This window comes from Pinus tabuliformis, chromosome 2_1, assembly GCF_031772625.1.
Source record: "Pinus tabuliformis cultivar Carrire ecotype Pingquan chromosome 2_1, CPIR1, whole genome shotgun sequence".
Taxonomy (NCBI): domain Eukaryota; kingdom Viridiplantae; phylum Streptophyta; class Pinopsida; order Pinales; family Pinaceae; genus Pinus; species Pinus tabuliformis.
The window spans coordinates 302,946,814-302,967,606 of record NC_142299.1 but is presented as its reverse complement, the minus strand read 5'-3'; the positions used below and the strand labels follow the sequence as shown (position 1 = coordinate 302,967,606).

The 20,793-nt window shown below is 37.3% G+C and overlaps 1 pseudogene; it reads right to left on the bottom strand.

The window, feature by feature from the left end:
* Positions 1–16,104: 16,104 nt before the first annotated feature.
* LOC149200010 (uncharacterized) lies at positions 16,105–18,918 on the bottom strand (annotated as a pseudogene).
* Positions 18,919–20,793: the final 1,875 nt, after the last annotated feature.

Below are 20,793 nucleotides of genomic sequence, written 5' to 3'. Positions count from 1 at the left end.
CATTTCAAGTTCTTTGCTTTCAGTTTCATTTCAAGTTATTTCTTTCAAGCTCTTTCTTTGCAAGTTTAAAAGTTTGATTACTTTCTAGACTTATTTCTAACTACTTCCTAATCGTGCTTTACACAGCACATGTGTTTGAGGCAGAGTTTTAGGAAGAGTTGAACATTATAACTGGTCTTTAAAGTGGTTTTTCTTACTTGTCACCTTAGAGCTTGACTACTTTTTGGACTTATTTATGACTACTTCTTAATCGTGCTTTACACAGCACATGTGTTTGAAGCAGAGTTTTAGGAAGAGTTGAACATAAACTATAAAACAACGAAGTAAGAGAAAGGTTAACTAAGCACATATAGTGCACCACACTTCATCAGTTTACGATACCCGGATTGATAATTTATGTAGAGCAATTTAAGACGTTAAATTGACTAAACAATGGCCCTTATCTTTTCTTTATCTACTTCAATGCCCTCCTTGGAGACAACATGTCCCAAGTAGTGTACCTCAATCTGAAAGAAACTACACTTGTTGAGCTTAGAATACAACTGATGCTCTCTCAACAACCTCAACACTACTACTAAATGCTCGACATGCTCTTCCTCATTTTTATAATATACCAATATGCCATCAATGAACACAATAACAAAATTATCCAAATACAATGCAACACACTATTCATCAAGCACATAAATGTAGCTGGAGCATTAGTTAAACCGAATGGAACTACAACAAACTCATAATGCCCATACCCGGTCCAAAACGTTGTCTTGTAAATGTCCTCCTCTTTGATGCGTAGTTGATGATATTTGAATCTCAGATCAATTTTCGAGAACACTATTGCTCCCTTCAACTGATCGATCAGGTCATTAATCCTTGACAACAGATACCTCTTCTTGATGGTCACTTTGTTCAACTACTTGTAGTTAATTCATAATCTCAGAGTACCATCTTTCTTCTTCACAAACAATACTAGTGCGCCCCATTGTGATACACTTGGCCTAATGTATCCCTTGTCCAACATTTCCTTCAACTGTACCTTTAACTCTACCAACTTAGGTGTGCTCTTCCTATAAGGTGCTTTTGATGCCGAAGCTACCCCTGGCACCAACTCAATAGAAAATTCTACCTCCATGTGAGGTGGAAAATTTGTAATGTCCTCAGGAAATACATCCTTGAACTTTTGTAAAACTGGGTACCTACTCAAAACATCTGCATCCTCAACTTCCTTATCCTTGTCACTAGAAATGTACACTGCAAATAACACACACCCTTTTCTGTGACTACGTTTTGCTTACATAGTTGTTACCATAATAACTGATGTGGATTTCTTCTTTCCCTGTAAGACTCTTAGTTCCCCATTGTCATCCACACACTCAATGGCCTTGTCACAACAATCTACCTTGGTTCTACGAAGGTAGAACCAATCCATGCCCAACAACATGTTGTATCATCCCAACGGTAATACATTCAAATGTGTTGTGGTAGGCATACCATTCAAATCAAATGCACAAGCTCTTACCCAATGATGAACTTGCTTCTTTGTACATGTAGCCAACTGCACTAACCAAGTTTCTGCACGCAATTCCTAATTTAAACCACACTTATCCACCAAGTCAGGACTAACATAGCTATAATTAGATCCAGGGTTAATAAAAATAGAAATAACTTGATCACAAAGCTTACCGTCCATCTCAATGATAGATGTCTGATGGTTTGCATATTTGTTATCCAATGTTGCATAAATACAACACTCTGATCAACACCCCCAATAGTATGTGCGTCTTGTGCACTATATATCTGAGGCCTACCATCCTGATTCTGTAGACAATCTCTCATGCAATGATCTTTGCCACAAGTCCAACACTCTATAGGCTTCCAGTTTGCATTCTTATTCTGTTCTTTTGATCAAAATCCTTCTCCTCTATCTAATGCATTAAACTTCTTAGATGGCACTACATTCTCTTTATTACTTGTACCTTAAGGTCTTGCTCGCTTTCTGTCCCATTTTCCTTTATTCTTTGCATTACCTTTCTAGTCTAGCTTAGTATCTGATCTACGCTTCGGTTGTTCATAACAATGCCTTAACTTTCGAATGGACTCCTCCAATGATCTAGGCTCGTTGAACTCAATCATGTCTTTGAATGCAACTGGCAATCCACTAATGAACCTCTGAATCTTGGTCTTTTTATCTGCGAGGTAAGGCACATAACTTAGTAGCTCCAAGAACTTGCTAGTGTAATCACCATTGATCATCGATCCCATCTTTAGCTCATAGAATTCTTTTTCCATGTCATCAAAGTATCTCTTCGACAAATACTTCTTCTTGAATAGCTACTCAAACTCACTCCAAGTCAAGTCTTCCTCATGAATACATCTGACATTCTTCACGTCTTCCCACCAAATGTCTGCTTTACCTTTGAGACTGAATGTAGCTACTCTGGCTTTCATGTTCTCTGAATAGTCATGTAACCTGAAGAACTTCCTCATGCCAATCAACCATGCCTCTGCATCCTATGGTTTCTTCATCTCTCCATCAAAAGCAGGTAGCTTTTCTTTCTTAAACTCATCTGACAAGTATTCCCTATCACTCCTCATGTAAGGATGATAACAATGACAATCATAGTGCCTATCTAAATCAGAACTAGAATAATACTTGTGTCTATCCCCTCTCCTATCCGGAGTGTCCAACAATCTGCCATCTCTAACCGTGTCATCTCTATCTGACCTGTGACCACCATGTGATCTACTACCATATGCCCCATTAGTTCAGTCCTCCTACTCATAGCTGATACGACTTGGTCCTTGTCGCTTTAAATATGACCAACTCTGAAATATCACTACATTTACATATGCTTGTTTCTCCTGTGCCTACGTGATTATGTCATTATTTTCCTTACAACTCCTTATTTTTTCCTTTAAGCTTCTCAATGTGTCTGCCAAATCAGAATAATTCCCAACACCATTCTACTCATCTGATTCATAGGGAGAGTCTTTGTAGTCTACCATCTTCACTAGCCATTTGATATTTCTTCCTTCAAGATATATCATGTCATCTAAACCAAATCATAATAAACCAACGTACCTTAGTATAGCTCGGGGAGGATACTTTGTCTGCAGATCAAAAAATCAGCATGATACATTTATAACATAATCATGAAAGCATATAGAAACATAACACGTAAGCATATAATCATGCAACCATCATTCTGGCTAGGGTCCAGTCATCAATGCATGACCATATCAACAAGTCATACCATGACCTTATGTATGACAACAACCACTACATCACTGTATGGTTGACGACATGCAAACATTAACATGAATAAGCAATGCGTAACCAACCATACACATGCATAAACACATGTAATCAAGCATAAACGAACAATACTTGTAACCAAACCTACAAGAATGATACATGTAACCAAGCATACAAGAATGAAACCAAACATATGAGAATGTAACAAAGCATACAAAAATGATACATATAAGCGACATATACAACATGTAACCATTCATTCACTCGCAGTGATGCATCCCAAAATAACAACATCAACTTCCACATGGCGACATCACTACAACCATGATCAACATTATGCAAATGAAACAAGCACATGGAATGCAAGCATAAGAGAAACACATGCAATTGACATGCATGCATGACCAACACATCGCCCATCCAGTTCGAGGGGTGAACCATGCTCTGATACCACTATGTAACATCCTCTTCCCACGTCTACCCAAGAAACTGGCTAGCTGGGGTAAACATGCGACGAGAGGTAACTATGATATTATTCGACCTCCTAAGTCACGTTAAGGAAGTGGAACCAATGAAAACCACTTAACCTCTAGACACTCTCATGCTATGGGTATGCCAACGCCCTCGGTATTTGAGACACTTTTTCAGGCCCAAAGCCCAAGTCGCTGCCCAGAATTGAATGACATCTTCATAACATTAAAATAACAAGGAAATGATACTACAAATGCAATCACTTGAATGAGACCTTGACTGGACCCCTACTAGCCATGATAGACATTTCTTCAAACATATCATGAAGATGTAATCTACATGTGTAAATAACAAATTTGAGCATAGGGGTATTATTCTTAGCTGATAACTGCTAAGAAGCATTGATTCCTCAACACATCAACTACTATCCATTCATTCACCAGTAAAAAACATGACGAGAGCCATACATAGCTACTGTCATAAAACACACACACACACACATATATAACCAACATAACAACATAAATACTAATGAAATCACAACCATATAAACCACATATAACTAGTATAATACCCATAGGATTACAAGGAAAAATAACCTCATATTAATGATGGAACATCCAAACCCGGGATGGGACTTCCACGTTCCACCCAATTGTAGAATGACTGAGCCAAATATCTCTTTAGCCATTCACCCCCGTGCCATATTCCAAGCATGAATGTGGGATCTCATAGAACACATAAATCAAAAACCATCCAAGGCTTCTAGAGGCCTGTAGATTTTCCTATAGATTCACAAGCTCATGCAATTTACTAAAGAACAGTACAAGAATCTACTTCTACTTTCAACTAGTGGAAGCCAATAGATCGATGGAAACAATATGAACAAGAAGAAGACAAATCAATGGCACATAACACAGTAAGTTCTCTTGGGGAAAGCCTCTGCTCAAAACCTCGCCTATCTGTATTGCATTAATAAGAAATATGAGTGAAGATACAAAGCTTGTTCTCACTAGAACAATTCCACACAAGTATGCTCAACTATTTGCCTCACAAGCCTGCTCTTAGCCAACACTTAGCCAATTTCGATTGCCTTCCAAGCCCCTATTTCCTTGCATAATTCCTAGGATGAATAACCCGTATTTTAAGGGAAATCATTCTTCCAAAAATGTACAATTGTAATTAGGTCCTCTTCCTGATTGCATGCATGGTATTTACAACTCAGTAAATCATATAACTAATAGCACATTGTCCCTGTACTTTAGTCTCAACTAGGTCTTTTCTAGAACTGACATGCATCAGTTTCCGATGAGTGAATCTTCAGTTATCTGGAGTAGCACTTGTGGATGCACCAATGCACCAATTGACTGCTAATCCTCTACTAGTTCAACAAACAGTTAGAACTAGTTTAACTGACTATAACTCAGTAAACGGAGTTATCTAGTTACAACTCATTCTAAACTCATACTAGACCCCTAAAATTTGGGGAGATCACTTACATGACTTCCAACTCGAAATTCCTAAGCTAATTAAGTTAATTAAACTTAATTAAATATTTACAAGTTTCTATGAGAATATAATTCTATTTTAATTCACAGTTTAATTCAAGGACAAATTAAACTGGAATTTCCTGTTGCCATTTCTCAACACTCCTTCTCAACAAGAAAGGGATTATCTGCTACCTTGATCCTATCTATGTGAAACTCGAATTTACATCTTGACAATGCCTTTGTCAAAATGTCAGCATCTTGATCCTTTGTGGGAATGTACTCTAACAACATGATCCGCCCCAATACACAATCCCGTAGATGATGACATTAGATATCAATGTGCTTGGACCTATCATGAAAAACTGGATTTTCAGAGAGTTTGATACAATTCTGATTATTGCAGTAAATCATTGCTGGATCCATCTATTGACCAAATAGACTAACTAAGATCTTCCTCATCCAGATGGCCTCACATGCTGCCTGACTTGCAGCCATGTACTCTACCTCTACTGAACTAAGTGCAATCGATCTCTGTTTCATGTTGTATTAAGAAACTACCGCGACCCAATACTGAAAATCCCTCCTTGATGTGCTTTTCCGGTCAGATGGACTCCCTGCCCAATCTGCATCTGTGAATCCCTGAAGCTTAACTCCCTATGTCTCTCTGTACCATAATCCATACTGAATAGTGCCCCTAAGGTATCTCAATACATGCTTTGTTGCCTTCCAATACAACTTGGTAAGCCTAACCATCACTTGAATAAGCTGGTCAATTGCATAGCACATATTCGGTTGTGTTTTCACCAAATACATGAGTGAACCCGCAAGCCGTCTGTAAACAATAGCTTCCACTACCTCTCCCGAAGTAGCATCCTCCTTCCTCCAGTTACCAGCTAGAGGAGTCTCCATAGGCTTGCAACTCTCCATGTGGAACCTCCTGAGTATCTCGTTGGCATACTTGCCTTGAGACACAAACAACTCCCCATCACCTTGCCATACTTCCATGCCCAAAAAGTAATGCATGAGCCCCAAGTCCTTCATCTCAAATTCTCTTGCAAGGTCCTCCTTGCAATATTTGATCAATTGATCATCACCTATCAATATGAGATCATCAACATAAAGTAAAATGATCAAAAATTTACCTTCCACCACTATGTGGTACAGGTTCGCATCCGCTTCACTCTTCGTGAAGCCCAACTCGGTGAAGTAGTTGTCTATCCTGGTGTACCAAGCACGAGGTGCTTGCTTCAGCCCATACAACGCTCTCTTGAGTCGGCACACATGTGACTCATAGTTGAAGGTTTCAAAACCTTCAAGTTGCTCTATGTACGCCTCTTCCTCAATCGTGCCATTAAGGAAGGTTGTCTTTACCATCTAATGTATCTTCCAACCAATCTGCACGGATAGTGCCAATATAGATCTAATCGATGCTTACCTTGCAACAATAGAAAAATTCTCATCATATTCAAACCCCTCTACCTGTGAAAATCCACGGGCCACAAATCTAGCCTTATGCTTCTCCACACTACCATCTGCAACTTGCTTTACCTTGTAAATCCAACGGGAGCTCACCACGGACTTATCCTCTGGTCTCGGGACCACATCCCAAACACTGTTACGAACTATGGAGTCATACTCCTCCACCATGGCATCAACCCAAATCGACTGTTGCACTGCTTCCTCAAAGGAAGATGGCTCTATCACAACACATCTGCTCATAAGAGCCATGTATCTAGTGTACCTGTCAGGTGACCTCCTCTGTCTGCGCTATGATGTGGGTGCTCCCACATTCTCTCTAGCATCTGAAAACAATCTATCCGCCTCTCTGGTGCGCTTTCTCCCATCTCTGGAAGACTTTGCTTGAGTGGATGTCTCCACTTGTAGATCCTCTACATGTGGCTCCTCCACATCAATCTGAGGCTCCTCAACCTTAGGAGCTAAAATCTCCTCAACTACATGTGGCTGAAGATCCCTCTCAAGGGAAACTTGCATGGCTTTCTCCTCATCAAACCTGACATCCCTGTGAACCACTGTCATCTTGTTGGTCGGCAAGTACACCCAATAGTTGTGAGGTGTATCAGTGTACCCCACAAATATCCCCAACTCTGTTGTCGGATCAAGCTTCTTCCGTGCATCTTTGTCACATGGAAATATACCCATGACCCAAATATCTTTAAGTGACCAACATCTTGCCTCTTACCAAAATAAGCCTCCTTTGGTGTCTTCATCCCAAGTATTGGATGCAGGCTACAGTTATGAACATAAACTGGTGTGTTGCATTCCTCAGTCCACAAGTGTAGTGGGAGACCTTGATCATGCAACATTGCCCTCGTTTCCCCTACTATGCTTATGTTCTTCCTCTCGGCCACCCCATTCTACTCAGGGTTATGGGGTTCCATCAACTCCCATTTAATCCCTTCTACTGCACATAAGTTCTTAAACTCGTTTGAGACATACTCACCACCGTTATCACTCCATAAATCTTTAACCTTTTTTCACGACTCTTTCTCCACCAATGCTTTAAACTCACAAAACTTTGTGAAGGTTTGATCCTTTTTTTGCATGAAAAATATCCAACATTTTTGAGAAAAAGTCATCAACAAATAGAACATAATACCTGTGTTTGGCTATGGATGTTGTTGAGAATTGTCCACACACATCTAAATTGACTCGCTCTAGAATAACCCTTGCTTGACTGTCTCTGTCGTGAAAATAAGACTTGGTGTATTTACCCAAAGTACACCCTTTGCATGTATCAACTTGCTCTAGTGTAACTTTAAGCAAACCGAAGGAGATCTACTGCATGATCTTCAAAGCCCCATGATGCAAGTGACCCAAATCGCCTATGCCACAAATTGCCAACGTATCGGCTCTACACCATCTCTGCTTTCGTGCTCAAAGCAACACAATCCTCTACCTCCAGCTTATAAAGATTCTTCACCCGAATCCCTATCTTCTTTAGTTGACCCGTGGCTATGTGTCGAAGGAACGCCTTTCCTTGCGAGAATATCACATCATAGCCTCTATCCTCTAGCATGGCAATGGATACCAAGTTCTTCTTCATCCCGGGCACATACAAGAAAATCTACATTGTATCAAAGCTGAAGACAATATACTAAAGGAGATTTAGAAGTTTTGAGTTTTGGGTTATAGATGAAATTCGAATTTGCAATACATACTTCAAGATCAACAGATGGCGTTCTACGGTTTGTGGCTCAAGTATGCCTTGGAAGGCAACTCAAATTATATAGCTTGGAGGGACAGAATGGAGGTTGTGCTGGAGGATAATGGCTTGAAGGAATTCGTTGATCAAGGCATTCCTAAGCCAACAACATCGGATGCACAAAATCTAGCCGAATGGAAGAAGTGTGTGGCGAAGGCGAGGCAGATAATCCTTGAGGGAGTTTGAGACCACATTGTCTCAAGTATCCATGGAAAGGAAAGTCTGTATGCTATGTGGAAAGCATTAATGGACTTGTATCAGAACAACAGTGACCAAAGGAAATTGGAACTGAAGGATAAACTTCGAAAAATCAAAATGGAGAAAGGCGAGACTATTCCAAAATACTTGACCAAGTTCACTCAATGTTGTGATAAACTTGGAAGTGTTGGAATCACCGTTGTAGAGGATGATATGGTGAGTCTTGCTCTTTTGGGACTCACAAAGAGTTGGCATAGTTATCAGGACTCTGTCAATGGTCGACTGCCAAATTGGGAACGACTGTGGTCGGATTTGATGCAGGAGGAGATCAAGAGGAACACCAGGGATGGCTCTTCATCAAAGATTGATGATGAAGAGAACTATGCCTTAGCGATTAAGGCAAATAAGGGGAAAAGTAAATCTTCCCATTCCAAAACGGATTCTTTCCATGGAGGTAAGAAAAAGACATGATGAAAGTTAAGTGATTTCATTGTCACGAGTTGGGCCATTTTGCTACAAATTGTCCACTCAAGAAGTCCAAGAAGAAGTCTTCAGGAGGAGCGATGGGTGAGGCTTTGGCCTCTCAATTCAAATTGAACTTTTCCCTCATTTCATGCATGGTATCATCAATGATGAGAAGTGTATGGTACTTAGACAATGGAACTTCATTCCACATGACTGGCCACAAGGAGTTATTCAGTGACGTGGAGGAGAAATATCTCCAGATGCATATCGAGATGGGTGGCAAAGGGAGGTATAGTGCTACTGGATTGGGTATGGTTAATTTTCAGAGGGAGCATGGGGCTCCACTCACCTTGACATCCACCTCAACCCATCAATTAGTGATTCAACCTCACGGTCAGACATCACAAAACCATCATCAGATTGGTCTCATCCAAGGCTTGCAGGGCTCTAGAGCGTTTGTTCCAACCAAGGCTCCCAGGACTAATAACTCAATCCACAGCTACCGCCAGGCTTCGAGAGCATTTGTCCAACCAAGGATTTCAGGACTAGTAACTCAACCCACTAGGGGCTTCCAAAGTGTTTGTACAACCAAGGCTTCCAGGACTAGTAACTCAACCCAAGTTGTTACAGGGCTTACAAAGAGTTTGTCCAACCAAGGCTTCTAGGAACTAATAACTCAACCCAAGCTAAGGAAACATGAGAACCAACAAAAAAAAAGGAAATATACCCATAATCTCCATGGCTATCTAAGAAATGGAAAGATTAGGCAATCCACCATCAATCTAGGCAATCCTCCATGTCAGTGACAGATCATGACTAAAAATCCACATGCATATGCCACGCATGCCAAAAGTAGTGAGGAAATCATACATGCAACTTGGTACCCGCAAGCCAAATCTATTGTAGTTGTTGATCCCGATGTCCTCTTACGCTTTCCTGCTCTTCCTTTGCCTTCTTTCTCCAAAAATCCAAGTGTGCCACACCCTCCAAGAGGTGTGCAAGAAAACTCTAAGTATCCAAGAGTATGAGAGAGCTCCAAAACTGAACTGACAAAAGGTTACCAACTAATCCTCAAAAGCCTTTTTATGAATGAGGCCTCTATTTTATTCATTCCATTATTTACCTTCAATTTCCTCCTCACATGCAACCTATGACCTTTCACCTCCCTTTTCTCCTAATTTCCATTATTTTCATAAATAAATGTGCCAAAAATACCATTTTTGCCTTTCCAAAGCCTTAGCCATTGCCTTTGCCAATTTCCTTAGCCATTAATAACCTAATGAACACCCACACTAGGATGTCTTTCCCAACATTCAACTTGGAATAAGTGTCCCATCAACCGTGGTTATTATTTTTTCCTTTATTAACTTTTATTACATGGAATTTTCACCTCGCTGTTACATTTGAACTGGTGAGAGAGGATGTTGTGATCCCAAGACGAGTTAGGGAGTTAAGGAGGTGGAAAAACCCCCTAGATTCTTTCCTGGTTGTCTACTTCAAGCCCCTGCATAGTAATTGCCCAAAGAATGCTTCTTTTTCCTGCAATTAAACCACATTACTACATACTATGACAAACACCTTTTACTCCTCTCACTAAGCATAATAGAACAAAAAATGTGAATTAATGTGAGAGAAGGATAGTTTTAAGGTTGGAGGATGGCATGATGATCTTCAAAATATACCTATTGATGGGACTCATCAGGATCTACTATAACCACTTGCGTCAAAAAACATTAAGGAGATGGTTTTCTCACCCATTAGGTGATCTTCATCAGAAACCCGTAAAGCACGATTAGCTAGAGTGTTTAGAACCCCCATCTTTTGGGTAGGATAGTGATGGGAGTCAACATGAAGATACTGCTCAGTGTGCATTTTCTTATGAAAAAATTGGTGAGAAAAAGAACCATCAAACTTCATAGAGACCAAAACATTGAAGGAGGGGGAGGCTACCATTAACCTTAGATTCCATGGTGAATTTTATGGATCTTGATTGATTGTTAAGATGCTGAAGAAACAAATCTAATTCTTCCCAACCATGAGGTCATAAGATGAAGGTATCATCAACAAATCGTGTCTACACCTTAGACTGAAATTGAGTTGAGGACAAAGCCTTAGATTCAAAATCCTCCATGAGCAGTTTAACTACGACAGGGGATACCAGAGAACCAATGGTCACGCCAAAAGTTTGTTCATAGAGCTCACATTCGAAGCTAAAAAATGTGGAGGTCAAGCAAACTTCGACATGCTTATCTATATCAGGATCAATGATATTATTGATGACCTCAACAACCTCCTTGATGGGGATATTGGTTTAAAGAGAAACAACATCAAAACTAACCATAAGGTCATTTGTCTCAAAATTCAATCCCTTTAACTCATTGACAAAAGCCGAGGAGTCTTTAACAAAAGAATATGTCTGACCAACCAGGGGCTTGAGCTTACGGGCTAAATATTTAGCAAGAAGATAATTAGACCCACTGATTGTATTGACACGGGTCTAAGGGGAGCCCCCTCCTTGTGAATCTTGGGGAGTCCATAGATCCTAGGAGTAATAGGGTTGCTTTCAATAAATTTATGGCTAATGGACTTGATAGAGCTATTGGACTTAATAGCAAGGGCAACCGCTTTCGAAACTTTTTTTAGGGGGTTATTGTCAAGCTTTTTGTAGCTACATTGTTGCAAATGTGATCAATCATCTTATTCCGAGAGTCTTCATAATCTATAATTACAACAACTCCACCCTTGTCAGCTTTGAGAATGACAATGTTAAGGTTATTGTTCAAAGCTTTGAGGGTTTCAAATTCAGATTTACTAATATTTCTATTAGGTGGCTTGGCCTTCCTAAGAATCATAGCGCAATCTTGTCTCATGATGTCTTTGATGGGATTAGATAAGCCCTTAATTCCATACTCAATATTGCAAATGATCTCCTCCACGGGGATCTTTCTAGGAGCAAGGGAAAAATTAGGCCCTTTTTCTAGATGACGAAACACATGGGATTCAAAAGAAATTTTAGAAAGATTGATTACTTTTTTATTAAAAGAAAATACAACTTGAGTGGGCCTAATGGTTAAGAGCATGTGCTTCCTCCTAAGAGGTCACATGTTCAAAACTCAAGGGGGGTAGAGTATGTATGCCTTCATAGACTTAACAGTCAAATCGCTGCGCGGAGGTGGGTCCCTTGTCCCAAAAACAAGGGGGTCTCATACACCAATTTGGTGTGGCTTGGTTGTGACCTTAAAATCAAATAATAATAATAACTATTATTATAATAAATTATTTCTTTCTATAAAATAATTTTTATTTTATTAATACTACTTGAGTCAAACTAGTCGTTATAATCTAACGACTAGTTAGCTTTTCTCTACATCTATTTATTTCGATGCCTAGATCAGGTTCCTCATCTTGTCCTCAAGATGAACCACACCAGTTGGTTCGAAAGTGTCGACAAGATTTTCTCCTATGTGATTTTTACCAAAAGAATTTTTTGTCAAACAGTAAGCCTGAATTCAAATTGGAGGGATCGTTCATTTTATTTGAAGAGGGAGAAATTTTATTTTTATTATAATTATTATTATTGGAAGGATAGATTAACATAATCACATTTTGAGAATTAAAAATTATATTTGTATAAAATTAAAAAATATATATTTAATGTTATTTATCCTAATTATGTTTTATGCATTGTCCTCGGGGTCTTGGATAGATGGTGAACACTCCTTGATGTGAAGTCACAGTTCAATTTTGTGCCTGATTGGGGTGGTATGTTGGACATGTTGAAAATGTAGTCTTACCATTTTTCTATTTATTTATTTTTAATGATTGTGTATATTATTACATTTTTCCCCACTTTTATTATTATTTGTTTTATAAAACATTTAATATATGACTACTAAGATTATCATTGTAATATGTTTGAATTAATCAATTATTAAAGTTTTGGAAATTTTTGATTTCAAATTCTCATGAAAGTGAGCTTATAAAGTTATGATTTTTTTTTCAAGGCATATGGTCTTTTTCCTTTTTTGTTGAGGGTTATACATTTGTTAAACCATGGAAAAATCTATCATAATTCAGTGGTCAATGGAGTAATGGAATAGTTATTATTGGCTACCATCCACTAATACAAGAAAACCACAAATAATAACCAAAGCTAGAAAGAAATTTAATAATATACACAACATAACTATGAACTTATGTTCCATGGTTATATTGTGTATTTTATTAAGTTTCTTTCTAGTTTTGATTATTATTTGTTTTTTTCCATGTTGTGTGTATTTTTTTATTTTTATTTTTCTATTTTTAATTGAGAAGTATATTTTTTAGTTTTATAAATTATATTGAATGTGTATGGGATTTTTTTATATATTGATTTATTTATTACTTTAATTGAATGTGTATTAGCTTTTTTTTATATATTTAATTTTTATTTTCTTTGTTATTTTGTTTTTGCATCCACTATGTTAGAGATGTTGTAATGTAATATTTAACATTTTGACCAAGTTAAATTACATAATTCATCTTAGCTCCAGATCTACCAAACCCTTAGAGGAATCAAATATCTTGATATGCAAACCTCTTTTAGAGTGAAAAGAGATTTGATACCTCTTAGACCTTCGTAGATCCAGAACTACCATAAATCTATGTTGGTTTATTTATAATGAAATTCAACTATATTTGAATAAAATCTCAGTATGTGTTGTGTAAGATAAAATAATCAATAAATATTTTTTATTTTTATTTTAAATTAAAAAAATTCTCCAAATTTAATAATTTTTAATCAAAATTTATAATCTCACGTAATTAACAAATATCTTAATTTTATTTGTATCTTATTTCTAATTATTGGAGTACGGAATCTATAATGGGAATCTAGATTTCTCCATGGTTATGGGTCACTCTATTATCCTAATTAATGTTTATGGATAATATTGATTTCTAGGATGCGTTCTTCAAAAAAATCCTTTCTCAACTTGAACAATGTAATTATTGGTGGTGATTTAAAATTTTCCCTCGGCCCTTTTGAATCTCGGGGTCCTCGTGCCAGAGCCTCAATTTGAATTTTTAAAACATAAGCTTATCCTAGTGGATCTAACAAAATTATTACCAACATGGAGTAATTGGAGATGGGGGATGAATGTAGTGTTAAGAGAATTGATAGGTTTCTTGTTGAAGCCCTTATGGGCTCCCTCCTTATGGTGAGACAATGGATTGGTGAGTGTAAGAAACCCTTCCAAATATGCCTAAAAGAAAATTTTTACAATTGAATGGAGATACAATATTTACACAATATTTCACATGTTTATACTATTTTGAAATAGTCTTGGTCATTGACGGATTGCTTACTTTGTTTTGCTTGTATTTAAATTTGTCAAAATTTTTCTGTTATATTTTGTAATCAATGGTTGAGTTGGTGATATGTTTAAAACCCTATTACTCTCCGAGAACATTATAGAGGTTTTATTTTGTTTTTCTAAATTCACCATATTCTATAGCTTCTTTAAAGTTGAAGTATGTCTAACTTAGACATTCCTTAAAACTCTTCGTTACAGATACACGAGAATTTAAACCATTATATATATAAAAGTAAACATAAAGTTGTCTTCACTTTCACAATACTAAATCATATATATATATATACACTAACAATTGCACCAAGAGGTGCAAAGGAGCGCTGATAGGAGGAGTAGGGAAATGTGGAAAGAAATAATCAAGCGAAATATATGGACAATTAAATACAATCAAAATTTGAGTTTCTACAGTAGCAAGAGATTAAATTTAAGAAAAAAGTTACATTAACATAAATGTCCTAGAACAATGGCATAATAACGATGGTATCCTTCACGTTCATGCTCCCTCCACATCATATGATTTACTATATGACATTTGAGAAATGGAGGAAGTACCAAGGTGGGATAGGAATCAATCAATGGAAAATACGAGGAGAGAAAATGAGGGAAAGGAAACCCTTTGCTTTCAAGAAGCATAGAAAATGAATCCATGAACTCCCTCATACACTAGATCAAATAAAAAAATCATCGAGCTCCTTGCCAATAATGAGAAAGAAAAGAAAAATGGAAAAAAAGAAACTTGAGAAAGAGATGCTCATTTGAATATAACACTAGATTCACAATCATCTCTAGCCAGATTGTGCTACATTATAAAATCAAAATTGAAACATTTAAACCTGTAGATATTGAATGTATTTATAGTCTAATTAATAAGAAACTTCATACGTGAGTGTTCGATCATAGTCACGACACCCATTTTCCCTATATCATCTAAACATAAAATTTTAAAATTGATTTATTCACACAAACCTATAGTCCATATTTTGCAAAGCGTAGCTTCATAATTTCACGTCTACCATTTACACTTTGCATGTATTAGCCACATAACAAAAGTTCCAATGAATGAATGAACTTTTACGAATTCTTTGTATTGGGAGAGAAGCAAGACACCAACTTTGGTATGTGCCTTCCATTTAATCTAGTAACCAGAATGTTGTCACCTACCTGCATAGCAAGAATGGAATCAAACTTTAATCGAGAAAAATAAAATCTTACAGAGGAGGCAAGTCAATTCAGAAATATATATATATATATATATATATATATATATATATATATATATATATATTATAAGCCCTTCCTATCCTTACTAGAACTATAAAAGCAACTAGGAAGTTTTATATATATATATATATATATATTTGAGAGGGCACAAGCTTATATCTCTAAAGTTTTACACCAAAAAATCAGAATTAAGGCACACAGATAACAGTTCGCCAATTAAATAATTTTGATACCAAATTATAAGTTATCCCTATACATCTTTATATATAGTTGAACAATTATCTTGTTTACTTGTGTATCAACCCTGTATAACATATGTTTTTTTTTTAGCTAAACAGTTTCATGTACTATATTTAGAGTTAATATATCATATGTTCTAGCTTGTATTTAGAAGCTTACCTTCCCCTCCAACTGCTTCTCGACATTTATTTAGAATGAACCTCTTCGGTCAATTGGCGGCATAGAGTCTCTTCGGTCCTCAGGTCGCATATATTCCCTCCCCTCCCCTTGGATTGGCTCTCTTCGTTCGTATGGTGGCCTACTATCTCATCGCTCTCCCTGCATTGTGCCTCTTCCTTCCATAGGTCTGTAATTGTCCTGTCCTTCCATAGTCATGTAATTGTCTCATCTTTCCACTGGCCTATAATTGTCCCATCCTTCCATAGGCCTGTAATTATATTGTCCTTCCATTGGCCGGTAATTACCCCTTCCTTCCTTTGGTATGGGTCTATAATCTTGACGTTCTCCTTGCATATTGTCTCTTCCTTTCGTGGCTCTGGAATCTCTTTCCCTGTTAAATCTCGGCCTATCGTAGTTTCTCTGCCTCAGTCTCTCACTAGGAGGCCTGGGTGGATTAGGATAGGGTGTTATTACCCTGTTGTTGTATCTATCACCTGAGTAACAATTCCTTTTGTCAGTAACAAATCAACGCGTGTATTACTAATTACCTAATTGTGATCATTGATGTCTAATCATCTATAACTGAGTTGTTTAATCGCTAATAACTTAGTTGTTTAATCAATGAATCAATGTCCTAAGAGGCCAATATTTATTGTTGAGCATGTTAAAATTAAATTACTAAACAAAAACACAAACAACAAACTAAGCACACAAATAAATTATATTCTCGCTCATAAACAAGTTGTTTAATCAGGTCATAACTAATGTGTTTAATCACTAATAACCAAATTCGGAAATGAATTTCTAAAAGACCATTTTTTAATAAAATCTTTTAAAAGATTGAATTCTCCTAAATGACCATTTTTTAAAAACATCTTTAATAAAATTTGATTCTGAGAGAAGATGTCCTATATACCAAATAGGTTTCAAAGCATGTAAGAAGACAAACATTAAAAAATACAAATAAACTACAATTTCATAAAAATATAGATATAAACTATATTCTCACCTGCAAATATACCAAGTTCGGGGTCGCCATACCCATCAGGAAGCACCCAATTAACAAGAGGTTGTTCTGAAATCAATATAAAATCTATCAATACAGGACCTAGAGGGAAGGTAGGTAGGTACGACAAAAATATAAATAGTTTGACAAACTTCGTAAGTGATTCAAGTGGGATGCACATACACGTACCTTTTAATCTTTCTGATGTGGCTTCATCTATATTACACTAAAATCCAGTGTATACAGTGGTACTCAGGGCATATATTTTCTTTTTAGCCTCCTCTTCACTGTAATCCATGAAAGGTGGGTACTTGTAAGAAGTTTGAATAACATAAACAATGACAAGCCAAACTTTTAAAAATACATGAAAGATATGAACTGTGATTTCTGAGTAAGCTTGCAACTAAAAAGGAATCACAAAGACAACAATGACAAGAGGAAATCCATAAAAATAGGCATGCACATCCGAGAATGTTATGACAATATACAATGTTAAAACTGTGAAAGAAGATAATATCATAATAAACTCGAGAATTGCATCAAAAAACCACTTTTCAGATTGGGAAATTTTTCCATTTCTGTGATATTCATACTAACATGTCTCACCAAAACCCCAATAATGATATGTCACTTTAATTTTTTATAAGCTTCAATAGTTTTCTAGTGACTTTTGCTCAAAACCCAATTAAAAATTGTCTGGATGGCAGATTTGAGTTGATACATCTGTACAGTGAGTTCCCTTCGGTTTTTCAGGGGCCTGAATCTGTTTATCCATTAAAGAAAGTGTTTCAAGTCCACTTTCAGACTCGTCAAGATTTTGGCCAGTATAGTGCTTCATAAACCACCCCGCATTTCAAGTCCACTTTCGGACTCGTCAAGTTTTTGGCGAGTATAGTGCTTCATAAACCAGCAAGCTCTCACCATTGTCTTTAATGTGAGATAGTCCACCTTTGTTAATGTGAGATTAATAGCGTGACCCTTCTACTTACTATCAAGGAGATCGAAATCCTTCTGAAAGAGGAGGGAATGGGAGGAAAGAATTATGAACACCTGGTAATATAAAAGATGAAGTAAACTGAAGAAAAATACCTTCTGAGAACAACAACAGGGGTTTTAACATAGGTGTCAATCATTTCTTCTCGTGTAGGCCTAGGGTCCTTGGGAAAATCCTGAGTGATTAGCCAATGCTTGTAGTCCCGTAACTCCATCCATGATCTACAACAGACTAAAAGATGACGCCAAGGTGGACATGGCTGCCCCTCAAAACCAGATAACTGGTTGTACTTGAAAATATGCTCCAATGATGATGGTGGTGACGATGGTTTTGTTAATGTTGCCAAACCAAAAGAACACACATATGTAAAGATAAAAGAACACAAAGTTGATGTGGAAAATGCTCTCACCAAGCTCAAAGTGAATGAAGACAGAAAACCATATTTTTTTCTCTTCAAACGATCAATATTTTCTACGAACTTGGTGTCTGACATATCTTCCTTTTTATGCCCAAGCTGATCTAGCAAGTCTTTAACCTTTTTAAGTTGAGATAACATTGTTGCAATTTGGCTGCTATCTTGCTGCGACTGAGTTTTGGCTGTAGAGGCATTGTCAAAATCTGTGTTTTCCATACGAAACCCAACATCCAATATATCGTTTATAAATTTCAAAAACCATCTCTGTGCTTCTTGTTGGAGATTCCTAGCCAGATCCATTGTCTCATTCAGTCCATTTCCTTTTATCCATTCAATTCCAATACCTTTTAAAGGTGCTTCTGAATAAACTTTACTCACAAATTTTATGTTGTTGGGATTTATAGGTGCGCCAAGAGATTGGAGCTTCATTGCACTGGTCACCAAAGGAACAGCTAATCTAAAATCCCCTTGATCAGAAATACTACGCCTTCAATCACTATTTTTCTGAGCTATAGATGACAATGCAAGCCTTGCCTGAACTTTATTATCAAGGGATACATGAGTGGAACTTCTGGAAGACATAAAGCATGAAAAAGCTTGATTCTTAAATGACTGTGCAGCGGAAGGATCCTCTGATGTTATAGTCTGCTGGTTGTTTTGAAGGACTACATTTGATGTCCCTTTGTTTGGGGAGTTCTTGAAAGAATAGTTAAATCCATATTTGTTGAATATGGATATGGATGCCAAGTCCATTACTAATGCAACACTAACCCATTGAACTACATGCTTCACTTTTTCCGTTGAAATGTTAAGAAGGTCATTGGCCAATCCATCAGTATGTGGAATGTCCTTATCTTTATCTGCAGTCCTACTTGCAACTAGGGATTCAACAACAGTCACTAATTGTAAAAGTGTTGGATGGATCTCAAAGAACCAATCAATTGAAGGATGGGGATTATTCGTATTAGTAGAAGAGCATAGCTCAAAAAACATACTCAATCCTTGAATGACAACTTCAGCAGTAGAGGCTTCTTGCAACTATGGAAGTAATGTTCCATCTTTTTAGAGCCTCCTGTCCAAGTTGAGACATGTTCATAGAAATAGAATCCCAAGGGACACTTCCATCTGCCCATTTCTTATCATGAACTGTATTTGTTGTATACTGTGGCTTGACTTATCAACTGAAGATCTCTTGGTTGGTGATACACCCAAAGCTTTGTCTATAACTACAACCTTGGCATTTTTAGATGCATCCTTTACAATGATATCTTCTTGCTTCGACTGTGTTTCTCCTTCAGCATCGCTTAACCTACGAGAGAGAGCAACTTGAGTGCGCAATGCTGATTTAAGGTCCAATTTGTTCTTGGTGGAACACTTCTCCTTCTGCTCCTTCCAGGATGGGCTCTTCCCAGCTTTTACGCAATGCCCTGACATTATTGGGTTGGTTTGTCATTGCCCTTGATCCATAGACCATCATTTTCTTCTTACCGTAATCCATTATAGTTGGAGACAATTTACCGACAAAAAGCCTTCTCCTAGGAGATATCGAAGTCCCATTCGGAGTGGTAGGTTTCGGAGGGCGAGCTTGCAAGACGCAGTCTCCACTTCAAGACTCTACCCTAAGAGCTGACATTCTCCAAAGCGCGCATAGGTGAAGAAGGAGATCATTAGGCTGGGTAACTGCGACGAAGTAATAGGCAAAGTATGGACATGGTAGGCTTTCAACTCTGAGTGTTTCAAATATCACTACCAATCCAGAAGCTTGAGACAAATGTTAATTTGTAAATGGAGGGAATGACGAAAATAAACATTTTTTATTTCCTGAGGTGAATAATGTTTGCTCACCCAAAGCCGAAAAAGAAAATGCCTTTCGACGTAATAATTATAATTTAAAACATTGTGGGGTTTCTCTTTACCCCTACTCCTATATATATATATATATTACATAAAATAGTTTTCACTTTGACAATATTAAATCATGCCCAATATAGGCATCCTAGTTGGTGGTAGCTGTGCGAAGTGAGGATGTTGATCCTCCTGGTCCCGGTTTCAAGTCCTCCCTGGGTGAAAAATGTACTCTAAGTGAACAAAAAGTGTACGAAATGTAATCAAAAGTGATCAAAAGAAGAAGAAAACAATGTAAACTTTGAAACGGGAACTGATACTGTTACCCATTTCGTAGAGATAGCAAAAAATTGACCCGATTTTGAAAGGGGCGATGCAGAACACACATATTTTTGTAAGAACATAGTTTTTGGCACTTTAAATAACCTTAAATAACCGATACGATTACCCGTTTCATTG